This window comes from Harpia harpyja, chromosome 23, assembly GCF_026419915.1.
Source record: "Harpia harpyja isolate bHarHar1 chromosome 23, bHarHar1 primary haplotype, whole genome shotgun sequence".
Lineage (NCBI taxonomy): Eukaryota > Metazoa > Chordata > Aves > Accipitriformes > Accipitridae > Harpia > Harpia harpyja.
This window is the reverse complement of record NC_068962.1, coordinates 11587464-11601443: the sequence shown is the minus strand read 5'-3', so window position 1 is coordinate 11601443 and position 13980 is coordinate 11587464. Positions and strand designations below refer to the sequence as shown.

At 40.9% G+C, this 13980-nt stretch overlaps 1 long non-coding RNA gene across 2 annotated transcripts; it reads right to left on the bottom strand.

Annotated features, from left to right (window-relative positions):
* Window positions 1-332: 332 nt before the first annotated feature.
* LOC128135676 (uncharacterized) lies at window positions 333-11169 on the bottom strand. Of its 2 annotated transcripts, none has more exons than XR_008233199.1 (3): window positions 10209-11169; window positions 10000-10065; window positions 333-2494 (listed from the first exon to the last, which is right to left on the bottom strand). It is a non-coding gene; the product is annotated as an uncharacterized LOC128135676 (long non-coding RNA). The 2 variants fall into 2 exon arrangements; XR_008233200.1 differs by lacking the exons at window positions 10000-10065; window positions 10209-11169 and adding exons at window positions 7465-7531; window positions 8517-8824.
* Between the last annotated feature and the right edge of the window lie 2811 nt (window positions 11170-13980).

The following is a 13980-nucleotide window of genomic DNA, read 5'->3' as shown; positions in this document are numbered from 1 at the left end:
GTACTCTTCAAGCCAATTGTGTTAGAGCCATGATTGAAGTTTTCTTCTGGAGAGAGATGGTGTATTTTAACCTACATTCAAGAGCTACTTCTAAGCTGGCCATAAAAATCAAGCCTCATGTGAACTAAATCATTAAATAAAAGCTTAAACTGTGTAAGAGGGAGGAGGTATGGGAGGAAGTGAATCCACAAACAAAAAATGATTGAAAACATTGTGCTATGAAACATTTTAAGTTCCTGAGTCTATGAAGAGAAACAGCTTAAAAAAAAAAAAAAGCCAAAACAACAAAAAACTAACTCGCCCAAAAACCCCAAACCTGTAGCCATGTTTGTTTTATGTGACCATTTTCCACAGCAATCCCCCCCCCCCCCCTTTGCTTTTTCCGCAGTCTCAAGAGAAATATGCCCATTCCTTTCAGGAACCACACTGATACGCACCCGTTTAACCACAGCCGTTGTTAAAAGAGGCCTTACTACGAGTTAGAGCTCATTGTAAATATTTTCAGGGTTGACCCTTTTCCCTATTCCCACTGCTCAGAAAGCACCCTATTCTTTTTTTTTTTTCATCATCTAGTGTCAATGAGCACCAAATGGACTGATGCCACTCTCAGCGAGCGAGAGCAGGCCGACATCTCCTGGCGATTTGGAGAGCAGTTACTCTTCCAAAACTGTGAATGACTAGAGTCTGTGTCTGCAGCTTTACAGATCTGCTGTGAGGTGATGCCTGCTTGGTCTGCGGGAGCTGAGGTAACACTCCCGTGGCGCAGTGTGGTTCCCCACAGATAAAGGCAGGTACCACATCATGGAGGTATGAGATGATGCTGGTGCTCCATTCTTTGCCATCTAAGCTGTTGCATGATCAGACCAAGCACATACTTCCCTAAGAGGAGCAGTTTGCTTCAGAGCAGACCCAAATCTATCAAAGTCAATAAATAAAAATACTTTGATCCAGATTCTATGTGCTCCGGCCATTTTTGCAGATCTTGAGCATACCAAAATGACATCTTTGTCAATCAAAAACAGTTCTTCCAACAAGGCTAATAGGTTAAAGCCAGTCGTTACAACTAATGTTAGGAAAAATGCTTCACATAATAGCTGTTATACTAAGTGGGAAAAGCAGCAAAAATTACCGATTTTATTCAGCTCATGTAACCTCTAATCAACTGTCAAGAAAAACATTCTTCCCAACTGACAGACTGTTACCAAAGCAAAGGATCTACGTCTCTCGATCACTTTTCACATCATGAGTCAATGAAAGTTAATTGCCTGTTAGTTATGCAAAGCAAGAATTAGAACATTATATTTCCTGATTACTCTAACACTCAATTCCCTTATTTATTTATGCATTAGCATTTTACTCCAGGCTGCCAGTTCAGTTTCTTACATACATACTGACCTGCTTTTCAGAACATAGCATCTACCAAATTCACGTCCAGCCCCTATTTTTAGTGTCAGTTCAGACACTGTTGTTCATCCAGGCATTAAAGAAAGTCTGGAAAAGGGTTTTTCTATACATACCACAAGAACTTTTACCCAGTCTTAGTTACATTTACCTTATATGCAGTACATCTTTTTATATTCAATATAGCGAATACTTTTAATATTGTACCAGAAAGCAGTTCCAAAAGCAAGTGACAAACCAGTACAGGGAAGACTTTATGTAGTACTTTGTGACTGACACCTGCAGCAATATTTTCAGACACAAGAACTGTACGAAGAGAGTTATTTCAAGATTATGCTGTATTCAACACAAAAAAATGAAGTTCTACAAACAAATGATCTGGACATCCTTAACGGAGCTTATTAAGAGGCCAAATAGGTTGGGGAAGTGAAGACAGTTCTTCCAGGCTTTTGGGGTAAAGATGGAGGGGGCAGGTAGTACAGTCTTTTTGTTCAATGCCATCACTGTGCAATAACATACTGAGATTTTGAACATCCATTTAGACCAAAAAAGCCCAAACCAACAGTTTCATCTTCTGACAGAACCAGTCCTATCAGTTTGACAGCTCACATTTAATTTCAGTCAACCATTTCATATCCTTGTACACTCTCTTATTACAACAAGGAAAGCACACAGTAGGCGATGCACTGATGTTACACACCAAATAGAGCCGACATCAGTTTTTCTCCTAAACAAAAGACCAATGCACAGAAGTGGCAAAATATTCTCTGCTCCGCTAATCAAGATTGTCCCAGAACCCTACACAAACCTCCCTAATTTTGCTCACATCCTCCCAGAGCCCAGGAAATCTCCTCTCCTTGTATTTATTGTATTCACATACGTGTACCTTAGTCTAGAAGATTTCATGACTCTTTTCTAAGAAGCGGCAGCACCCACTGGCACCAAGAGGTGGTTCCAAAGCCCTGACATGGATCTGTCATTGAAGAGTTCCAGATTAGGCTCAGGCTGTATTTGTCTTCTCCCTCAGACCATCCATCACAAGGAGGAGGATTTCTGGCTGTAAATCCTGACTGAAAGCCTGACAGGTTGGAACCTGGAATACAACACTGAAGTCAATTATTTCACACTTAGTCAGAAACATTATCATCCACTTGTTCTGGTGAAAGATAGACTCTGAGGCTCAGTAATTTGCATCCTGCTCAAGATGGTTTTTTTCTTCATGAAATTGGCAATATTATTAAACCAATTTTTTTTTTGAGATAGTTTCTGTGACATCCACAGAGTCAAAGCGGTTTTCATATATTTTCTTTCTTTCAAATACAAGGTTGCTTCTATTGTTTAACTCAGTTAAGAATTTGTAAGCCAACTCTTCAAAGTTAATAAGTGGCTAAATTGTTTAATTGGCTTGAACTCCTTGCTTCATCAAACTTAAGAGTTTCACTCACTCCTGTCCAACCATACACCTTGATCTGACACTGATTGATACACAAAAGCCCTGAGAGAAAGCTATCAAGGAAATTAAGTAATCAGAGTGACTGATAGTCTTTTTCATGGATGAAATGAAGATTAAATGGTCAAATTTCAGCATAGTGTAAGATTAAGGTTGGGGCACTAAGAGGTCCATTGTTGCAGATGAATATTTATTAATGATCTAGAAAACAGATGAGTGAGTTGACAAAATTTAATCTGTGGCGTAAAATTATTTCAGCTGGAGCAGACCTAAATTATGAGGCCATCTCTAATTTCGTATATTGAGAAACAAGTACCCAGACAGGCACTTCAACTCAAATGTTTTTGATCACCCAAATATTCTTTCTTCTGTGAACAGTAGCACAAAAATGTCTGTAAAGATGATCTCAAATAAGAAGAGAAGGTAGGAGAGCTGGTCAAGCCATTAAGGCAAATAAAGGCAGAACCACTTTTTTTGTACAGGAATTGCTGACAGAAAAATAGATTTGTCTTCTCAGTAGTCTCCAAGAACATAATGAAAGCTTATTATGAAGTGGGAATACACAAAGGATGTTCAAATTACTATCCTCATATACATATTTAGACTTCATATATGTTATTTGGAGTATGTTTCGTTGTAGACATGCTTCACACACCCACAGAACATGCCTATGTGTCCCAGCAGAGCACTGCGTACAGACACCAGGATGCTTCTTGACTTCGGTAAGGACATTTCTCCCTTACAGTGACTACTGTCACTGAGACAGAGCTCCTTCTATGCAAATATCTCAAAGCGCTTATCAAAGATCAAATGAAGCCTTGAAAAATACCTATTGGAAAACTGGAAAATACTATCCCATTAAAAGCTGTCATATGATCTGGTATAGAGTAAAAAGCTCTCCACGGCAGCTGAATCAGGTATGCCCAAACACAGGGTATAAAAAGGAATTGAGCGAGTCCTTGGCAGGAAGAAGTTGTAAAAAGTAAATCTAAAAAGAGCCAATCTTGAAGGAAATGCAAGACATTTATAGAGATTGTATAAAAGAACAGAAAAATAAATGTGGGGCAAACAAATAAATATATACCCTAGCTACAGACTTCTACCATACTAGAGAAGAAGTATCTAGCTACAGATTTGTACCAGAGAGAAGACAATTCCTACCTAGGCCACATACTGTCCTGTGTTTGAGCCTTCCAAGTCTCCAGAATAAAAACCTGAGGAGACTCAGGTTATCGCTGTTGCTTTGCTCCATGCTTCTGAAAAGTCTTTTTTTCCACACAGAAAGAATTACATCTCCCACTCCAACCCAGTCATGAGGAGAATTGGTTAATGCTCTCATTCCTTGGATTTAACACAAACAAATAGCTGCCTGAAAGGTTTGAGCACCGTGACCATAATTAAATCTGCAGTAATTAGTAATGCAACAACAGCAAGCAAGAAAAGCAAGCAAGCTTCTCCAGCTGACATTTTTTAAAGTACAGATAACACAGAGGAATAAATTGGGAAAAAAATGCAGGAAGAAAAAGAAATCACTTGCAGATCAGGGGACCAAATCTTTGCCTCTTGCCATATAGCCCCAGGCCACACGATCTTGTTTTTGTCTTTCCCCAAGTCACTGCCCATAACAGTTGACTTTCCCCATGTCAACAGAGCCACAAGACCTCTTCTAACTAAACTTTTGATCCCATGTTTGCTACTGTTTATGTTGTAATTACTGTGCTACCTAATCCAGCTGAGCACAAGCTGTTCTGTTGTTGATTCTTCTCAGGCTTCAGTTGCTCCACTTCTGCTTAGCCAACCTTCCTTTCTAAAGTTTATTCAACTACTTTGTGACAAGGGGTGCCTAACAATCTCTTAGGAACATGGGTTCAGGGAAAAACACTGAGTTGCAAAAGCCGTTGCAACCAGTTATTACTTGTTTCAGAGTATAAATTAGAAAGATGCTACAGTGTTTAATGTCTTGCCACAATATAATACCTTTCTCTACATATGCAGTCAAAAGCATACTTTTTTCATGATCTTATTCTATACCTTATTAGCAATGATGAGTCATACCAGCACTTCAAAGAAGCAAAGTAGCACTTTTGATGGAGAAGAAATGTGATGGACTGGGTGACACCAAGGGCTTTTTTTTTTCCCCCTGTACCAGAAATTCTAAATCAGTTCCCACCACGACTTTCATCATCTCAAGTGCCTTCATCAAATCTCCAGTAACCCTAAGAGAGAGTGAACACTCTCTTTGCCTAGGGCGGTAATGCAAGCCCATTTCATTATAACCAAGGTAGCTGAACAATCAGTATGAACTGCACGTTAGCCTCAGCCAGTCTCCTCCCAACCTTGTTTGAAGTTGGTAGCACAAGTACTTCTCCTCTGATCACAGGCTAAGAGGACTATCTCTACTCAAGCTGACTGAGGCCGGCTTGACTCACATTCTCTCTTTAATACATCTCACGGGGAGCAAACTTTTGGTCACACCACTGTCTCCTACCTACTTCCAGTTATCTGAAAAGGCAAAATTTACATGATACAGAGTAGACAGCAAACATTAAATAGAATGTCAATACAGGTGAAATAAAAGCAAAGTTCACTGGAATCTAGGTTTTAAAATGCATTGAAAGAATGAACAAATTAAAAGCATTAACTATCAGCGAACTCTTTCATTTTCTTGCTAGCCAGGCTAATGGTTTTATAGCATCTTCACTTTCCTTTGTATGTGTGTGCATTCGTTATCTCCTGGGTGACAGCTCCATAAATCCTCTCACCCTCTCGATATGTTCAAGGATAGATGAGAAGCTCCTTCATGACAGAATATTTCACGTCCCTGCACAATTACACAGCATGTTCCTTGACTAGCAGCTCTTAAATACAAATATGCACTGGCACACTGTATTCCTCAGCACCTCAAAAAAAGTAGGTGTCCTCCACATGTAAGCAGCAGCGCACCATTCCTTGCTGAGCATACGACATGGCATATACCACACTTTCCCACTTAATTCACACTCACTTTGTTGCCATGTTCAACTTCTTTTCCTGTTGTTTGCAGCACACAGACTTCTGATCCACAGTTTAGGCACCTGGGCATTACTATACTGCAAATCCTAGCCATATGCATTCCAGAGCCACAGCAAAAGGCTTCAAGATCCCTACCTTTTAACATTGCAAATCTGAAGTTACCATTGACACAATCTGCTAAACAATCATATTATCATCAGCCAAGTCATCTTACTCAAAACTGTCTGGATTTTCAATGTCCTTAAAGGTTGTTGTACTCTTCCTTAAGAGTGAAAAAGAGAAAAAATTAAAAGAGAGAGAGAGAAGATTAATGCCATTTCCTGATCATCTCATTAATATATTTACACATGGTAGTGTAGAACAGCCACTTACTGTGACATGGGTTTGCAGAGCTAGGTCAGTTTTCAAAATCCTGCAAGAATTGTATCCTTTTCATCTGAACTATTTAGAACATATGAAAACATTTGATCCTGTTAATTATCTAAACCAGTTATCTGTGAAGTGTATTTGGTCTTATTAGCAGCAACATGGTCTCTTCCTTGCCACACAACACGATTCAACACATACCTGGTCACACAGCCACAGGGTACTACTCATCAGGAGGAAGAAAAATCCCAGCACTTTGGAAATTACTGATCTGGATAATACCATGAAATAATTGATTGCACATCCAAAGAAGGGCAACGAAGCTGGTGAAGGGCCTGGAGCAAAAGTCCAATGAGGAGCGGCTGAGGGACCTGGGGTTGTTTAGCCTGGAGAAAAGGAGGCTGAGGGGAGACCTTATCGCTCTCTACAACTACCTGAAAGGAGGTTGTAGCCAGGTGAGTGTCAGTCTTTTCTCCCAAGTAACAAGCTATAGAATACGGGGAAATGGCCTCAAGTTGTGCCAGGGGAGGTTTAAGTTGGATATTAGGAAAAATGTCTTCACCAAAAGGGTTGTCAAGCGTTGGAACAGGCTGCCCAGGGAAATGGTGGGGTCACCATCCCTGGAGGTGTTTAAAAGACGTGTAGATGTGGCACTTAGGGACATGGTTTAGTGGTGGACTTGGCAGTGTTAGGTTAATGGTTGGTGTCCATGACCTTAAAGGTCTTTTCCAACATAAACGATTCTGTGATTCCTAACACATGGCTCCTGCAGACTGCCTGGAGATACAGTTCAGTGTCAGCCTGAAGTGTAATAACCAAAACCAAGGAGTTAGTAAGGAGCAGTGTGCTATTTGCTTAGTTTACACATACAGGCACGCAGTTTTCCCATGGTTAGTAAGTGCAGTGTGTGTAGCAAAGACTTAGGGTCAGGTCTTTCCCTTCACCAGAACTGCAGGGTGAAATGAGGAAGAGCCTGCTGAGGGGCAGCTAAGGTCTTCAGCTTGGGCAGAACTGGATTTTGCACCAGCCCCTTTTGCTTCCCCTTGCTCCCTACTTGGCATAAAAGGCACACAAGGAAGTTGGTAGGTTTACTGGTAAATGAAACAGCAAGGAGCCAGCATAGCCGTACTTCAGGGATGTCCAGCGTTAGTCCCATCAGTCCCATGACCCCATCAGCCACCATCTCTCACCCGCCAGCTGCACCAGTGTTGGCTTAACCTCCCCAAGCTTCCCACCTCCACATCAGTGAGCATCAGTTCATGCACAGGCGTAGCTGATCCATCTTCTGTGCTGATTCTGTCACTAAAATCAGGGCGAAACACTGCCTTTATATGTACCCCATGGCTAGATGTACTCTGTATTTTCTGCTCTGCAGTCCAGGGCTGCATTTCCCAAACCTTCTCTAATCCTAACCACCGCTGTAGCTGGTTTTTTGTTGTGCTTACCATCCTAGTTAACTGAAATTCCAGTGTACTTAGGAGCTATTTAAGTAATTGCTGGCCTGACTGGCAGAATGCTATATTGTGATGATCAGGTTTTACTCCTGACTGGCTTTTTTTCAGGGAATCTTATGTAATCTACTTCACATTTCTGCTACCTCTGTTTCCACATATGTAACTAGGAAACAATCTTTATCTCTTTGAGAATTTGAGGAAGAGAGTTTTGTAGGAAGTATGTAACAGTTATAGATTAACAATACCACTAGTTCCATAATTAGGAACTTCTATCACTCTTTTTCAACATGCTGTATAAACCTTGCCCATCATATCTAAATAATTATTTCAGTAATGAGTTGGTAAGCATTATTACTCTTCTTCTGTAGACAGAAACTGAATGCCACTTATTTGACCTCAGGTCAGCAATACACCACACAGGGCTGCAGCAGCGATTAGAGTTTTGGTTCTGACACAGCTCAAACCTCAAGAGTATCTGGACACTCTCACTCAGCCGTAAAGCATCACCGAAGAGTTCTTAAAAGATTTCACAAAGCAGCTTGTGCAGTATCTTGTGAGGAGTCACAGTAGACACTAGTCACTGCTATTCAGTGGTGTGAAACATGCCACCACGCATTTCTACCTGTAAACGAAACCACTATTTTGAAAACCAACCATTGTCTTCCACAAGAAACACATCCTACCACCCCCAGTAAGATTTGTGCCAAGGTAAAGAAAGGGTATGCCATGTGCAAGCGGTACACACGCTTCATTGCTCACTCAAGATGGATTAAGATGAGAAGCCTCTATGATTTCTGGATCTAGAGCACTGCAAAGCTAAATTGATGAATTACCTCTCCTTCACTTTCAGCTGTCAAGCTTCAACTTTTTTTCAGTGCAGAACATTATTTCCTTATGCTTCAATCGTTTTTCCACATTCTTTTCACTTAGTGCAGCTGTAGCTCCACTTTGTGGAAGAAGAAGAAAGCAGAGAGTGACCCAGGTGTGTTATCTGCAGGATTGTGCAGTTTCTGAACCTGGCAGGCATATAAAAGATGTGGGTCTTCAGAATCGGCCAACAACAATTAGTGAGGACTAAGGCCATTTCTCATTCTTTTTCAACTTGAAAGGCACTCAAATCATCACCTTGCTGTATTTCTTCCTCCCACTTAGTTGTAAATATACAAAAAATAACGGTAAAATACAGCATGCAAAAAAACTGAAAGGAAATGTATTTCCTATATAACTACATATGCAGCCATGGAAACTGCCTGACCACAGATTCATTTTTCATAAAGGAGGAGGAAGATTTTTCAACCTGTTCAGTACCCTGTTGAATATTCTGATAGAAATTAATGTATTCCGTCTCTCAGGAAATTCTCCAGTTCTAGGGTTAATGCTGGAGATGAACTGGCATGGTTTTGAGTGTCCAGAGGCTACAGTTACGAAAGCTTTTAAATGTATTAAATAATTAACCAGAATACTTTAATTATATTTATAAATTGTTTTTAAAATCTGTTTTCTATACAATGGAAGAGGACTGCATTTCTGACAGGGCTACCTACTGACTGCACAGAACTGAAATGATTTTTCAAGGAAGGTGATTTGGAATAGATTTTCTTTAAAAAATGCTGGTACTTCTGGATGCTGTAAAATCAAGACCACTTTGTAACGAGGGTGGGGATTTGGCTTAAGACCTCTGACTATAGGTATCCACATACAGGTGTCTACAAGCGTACCTGATGCTCCATTCCAAGTATAGAAAGCAGAGATTTGGTCAATGAAATGGCAATTTCAGGCACAAGGCAGCGGGTGCGTGCATTAGGGAGTGACATCGCTCTCTGAGCTCCAGTGACTACACTGGGAGTTCAGGCACCCGGTGCTCATGCACAGACCTGGAAGTGGCACCTCAGTTTAATGCCAATTTCAAAATAAATCTCTCCCAAACTATCCGAAGTTGCCCTCTGACAAGCTGGCCCTGCACAAAGTGTTATTCTGGCACTTAGCTTTGAAGAGATCGTGAAATGGTTTAGGAACCCCTCTCAGTGCCGGCCCTGTCCTGTGCTTCAGCAGAGCATGCTCTCTTAATTGCAAGTTCATGTCATGTCAGACTGTGGCAAGAGCTGTAAAGCCTCACTAAGTGCTGGTCACGTCAATTTGATCAAAACCATGTCAGAATAATAGGAAGAGAGAGGAGCTGGATTATCCTTTTAGTAGGTGAGGGTATTATCTCAGCTTTGGATTTTAGGGCCAATGCTTTTAATGCTTTGTAGGCTGTACTCAAACCAAACCCAGCACAGAAAAGTGGAAGCAAATAAGGTGCTTTGAAATGCTCACCCATGACTGTTGTCCCAGTAGTTTCATTTCAGGGATGATCTTGTCTGAGGAGAAAGCCCCAGGTCTCTGTGAGGAGCAGGAGATAGACATGTTCTGAACAATCTTCACAAGGCATTTGAGAACTTTTCAGGAAGCCAAACAGCAAGGGGAAAAAGTAACAAGATTTTTGACATAACGTGGAAAGTCCTGAGAAGGGTACTTCAACTTACATGGGGCTCTGAAGACTACATGTAGCATTGAGGGATGGACGCCTTGCAGCAGCGTAACATACAGCTCTGTCCCCTCAGGCTCACGTGTGCAGGGAGAGCACTGAAAAATCAGTGGTGGCCCAAAGGAAGAACGTGAGAAAGCTGGATGCCTCACTGAAGTACAGACAGTCCTGAAGGATGGTGCAAGCAGGCCTGAAGCCTTCTGGCTGAGGGCCATACAGCAGGACAGCACTGGTGCTGATGGAAACAGAGGGAACCACACAAAGCTCTGGCTGGGACTGCCTGCTCACGAAGCCAGAGATGGGAGGAGAAAGTGTCTGAAAATATTTTGTTTACTTGAAAGAAATTCAAGGAACAAACACAGCCAGTAAGTGGCTACAGCATGTCCCAGGCCCAAGGACGCCATATCCTCAGCGATGTTAAGAAGCAAGCAGGCATCTGGAGCACGAGCAGCAGCCCTCGTTTCAGGACTGCTGCCAAACACCCCGCGCTGATGCTGACAGTTTCAGGCTTTAAATTCCCACCAGCTCTCCACACAGACCATTCCTCTGGGGGGAGTTTGCCAAGCAGACCTCTTTGGAGAAACCGTCTTTCTTTCCAGGGTTTAATGTAACGGCAGGGAAGCGGACCATGTAAACAGTCTGAGCCTCTGAATGAAAGGAATGTAGAAAGGAATGGATATGGAGGACTAGAATGTAATTCCTGTAAACAAAACCATCAGCTTCTTTTAAATTAAACACATACCTATCTTCCTACCGCTTTGTATATATATGCATAGCAGCTCAGTAAATTCCTGGGAAATAAGAGACGCAGTGGTCTAGCATCCAAAAAAACACTGCTTTAAGCTTTACTTAAGGAAATTAAATTTATGAGAGTCTAAAGCCTGTACTGTTATAAGGCTTTGCTGTTATGTGACAGTAGTCCCAAAGCTGCAAGTTAGATGCCGAATGCATTTTAAAAATTCATTAGACTTCACAATACAGTTAAAATGCATCTTATCTGACACCTGTTTAAAAAAAATGCCCGCCCCCCACCTTTTTTTTAAATGTCATCAAAATCAAGAAGTCTGCAAAGGAAACCTAGAGGAATAATTGCAAATACAGAATTTGTGTGAGATTTTGCATATGTAAATAAGGTGATGAAGCAGAATACGACAACAATAATTCTGAGGGTTATGAAACCTTAGCATGACAATTTCACCAAAGCAGTTATGCTTTTTTTTTTAAGCTCTAGGGCCCTATAATGTTCTTCGTTAACTGCCGTAGAGGCCACTGTGTAGTTTGGAAATGCCACCAGAAGATGTCAGGCATGGACCGTGAACGGGGCGGGTGGGTGGCAGGAGAGATGCCTGAACAAGCCAAGCCCACAGAAATAAACCTTCAGCTGAAAAGCACTTGACAGGCACAGATGTCATTGCTTCATACTTAAGGAAAATGCCAATTTGGGAAAAAGAGGAAACAAAGTTTCTGACGTTGTTATATCTTGAAATTAAAAGTAAAAATATCTATCTTTCTCATCTACTCTCACTAGCTCTTTTAATACTTCAGAAGAGCAATTCCAGTAAGACCTGAATGTTGGTTTAAACCAACATACCTGCATACGTGCCTGTGTATACCCATGCGCACACACACACACAAACCCCCACACAACTCTGGGATCAAGCATGACATGTTTGATATGTGCTACAACAACTTCCTGAAAATTTGTGTACTAGACATTACAAAGTCCATAGTGACTAAATAGGTTTTAATGCAATCCACTAGAACTGTTTTATCCAAGAAACACAGAGCAAATTGTGTTTGACTGTTGCACTTTTTATGTCTGCAGATTCCCTTTCAGGGTACTCAAGAGAAGATATTGATCACTAAGAACAGAACTGAGTTCAGTATATTGCAGACCTAAAGGTTTATGACATTTAAGATTACAGTGCTTATCTACTCTTCGGCTTTTGCTTTTGCTACAGAAGATTATGCTCTGATAGGTTTTTATTACTTCTTTTCTATTTCCTTATACCCATCCATAATCTTTACTGAGTACTGGGATGACAAATGGAGCAATAACAACCTGCTCATGTGGATTCATTTCTGCCCAGTGGCTAGTGCTAGGCAGGCAGCAACCGGTCATCTGTCCGAAGACATTCTGAACAGATGTAGTCTGCCAATTTTCAGATACCAGATTGCAAGTCGTATTTTTTTCAATTTTAAATCCTAAGCGGTCCAGCAGAAACAGCAAGTGCTGTACCAGGTCTAGCACCCTATGGATTTGAGAACATGTGATGGGACAGACTGTTACCTTCTAGCTGGAAATCCCCAAATGGTTCAGATTCACATAAAACCAAGAAACAGAACAGTCTGGATTTCAAATGAAGAGGCAGTGTCCTTTTTCAGTTCCCCAGGACAGAAGGGTTTTGCTGTCCCAGCCTTCAGCAAAAGGCAGGGTGGAGAGAATAGATTTTTGGTTCAACTGTTCTTTATGAATGTAGATCTGAACAGTTCTATCTCCAGCATTAAAAAAACGATTAAAGCCACATTTACAATAAGAAAGTACTGTCTTTAAAGCATTCACAGCCTTAGAAATAAGCAACAGTTACTGTTTAGCAATGAATTATGAAAATTACTTACAAATGTATCCTAATTCAATTATCTTGGAAATTAGTGTTCACTTTAAGGTCAAGAACAGATGCAGCTCCAATACTGCAACTTCATTAATGTTTTAGTTTCCTGTAACCACAACTTTGGCACTTACTGTCCATACCTCACAGAAGTTGATTACGATTATATCAGGATGTTTTTCCTCGTCATTTTGTTTCACTTCAGTTGAATAAAATCAAGATAAACCACACCTAACTTGAGTCTGATTCAATCACGCACCCCTATCTACCCCACGCCAAACCAGCCTGGAATTACTTAAAACCTTTACTCCACCTACTGACCTGCAGTACTGGAATTTGTAATGGAGTTCGTAAACTAACACTGCAGGTCAAGAGAAGAATGTTGAAAATGGGAGAGACAGTAAACAGACCAGCCAAGAGACGCGACTTCATCCAAACTCGCTCCTGAGGAATTCAGAGGCTGGGAGAGCAGCACGTGGTGTCCTCACACACCTTCAGGGCTCCGCTTCTAAGAACTAGGTAGAACTGTTCAATTTGATTTTATAAAATATATTCTGTGAAATGAAGTTACATTAAAATGTTCTGTCTGTATAGGAGGAAAGACAGATGAATTTTTATTCCCCTTTGAATTAAATCAGCACACAAGTCATCCAGGCAAAACAATGTGAGCCCCACCTCTTCTGAGACAAACTTGCAAAGTCCCTCAATTAAAAAGCAGTCTCCTAACTTTTAATTAAGATAGCAGTAGGCTCCTTTAGGTTTGGGGGTTTCTGTTGGTTTTGGTTTGCTATTTTTTCCTTTTTACATAGCTCTAGTAGTTCTATATATCTGATGTTAAAATTAGAATAGCTCTTATGCCTACAAAAATACAGATGAGATATACAACAAATGATCCTGAACAGCAATTCCAAGACACGCTGCAATATACGTAACAAGTAAGAAAGTAACTTTCCAACACCTAGTGCCACCACATACAAGTTTTCATCCAGGATATTTTGGTCTCTTCAGGCCTTGTGAAATGGCCTGGCCTCCAGCGAAAGAAGTCTTTCTTTCCCATTTCAGAAAGAGAATACAAGTGGAAACCTTCACTACAAAGAGAGCTGGACATCTGGACCTCACCAGATGCCTCGGTCTCTCACCGTGTCAAGGCAAGGAAGCCTT